The sequence below is a fragment of the Numida meleagris genome, chromosome 2 (assembly GCF_002078875.1).
Source record: "Numida meleagris isolate 19003 breed g44 Domestic line chromosome 2, NumMel1.0, whole genome shotgun sequence".
NCBI classification, from domain to species: domain Eukaryota; kingdom Metazoa; phylum Chordata; class Aves; order Galliformes; family Numididae; genus Numida; species Numida meleagris.
The window spans coordinates 117,521,862-117,522,342 of NC_034410.1; positions in this window are offsets into that span (position 1 = coordinate 117,521,862).

Sequence of the window (481 nt, forward strand, 5' to 3'; positions counted from 1 at the left end):
CCCCCCCGTCTGTCTCTCTCTGTCGGGAGATCTAGATTAGATGGAAGGGAGATATTTTTCACTAAGTTGGTGGTGAGGTGCTGGCACAGGTTGCCCAGAGAAGCTGTGGCTGCTCTATTCCTGATGGTGTTCAAGGCCATGCTGGATGGGGCCCTGGGCAGCCTGATCTAGCACTTGATATAGCAGTCAGCAAGGGATTGGAACTAGATGGTCTGTGAGGTCCCTTCCAACCCGAGCTATTCTCCTGATAAGAGCCTTCTGCAAAGTCTTCTTGACCGCTGACTGAAATATGTGGATATGCTTGACTCTTCTGCCCTTGGCAAGTCTTTATGCATGGTTGCTCACACAAACAACGCGGATTTTAGTGGTTCTTTCACCTTCTCCTCCCCAACTCACTTACTCACTGAAGCTAGTCTTCTGTCTCTGTGAGTACAGTCACCTTCATGTGGTGACATCAAACCAATTTGTGGGCATTGTGCAT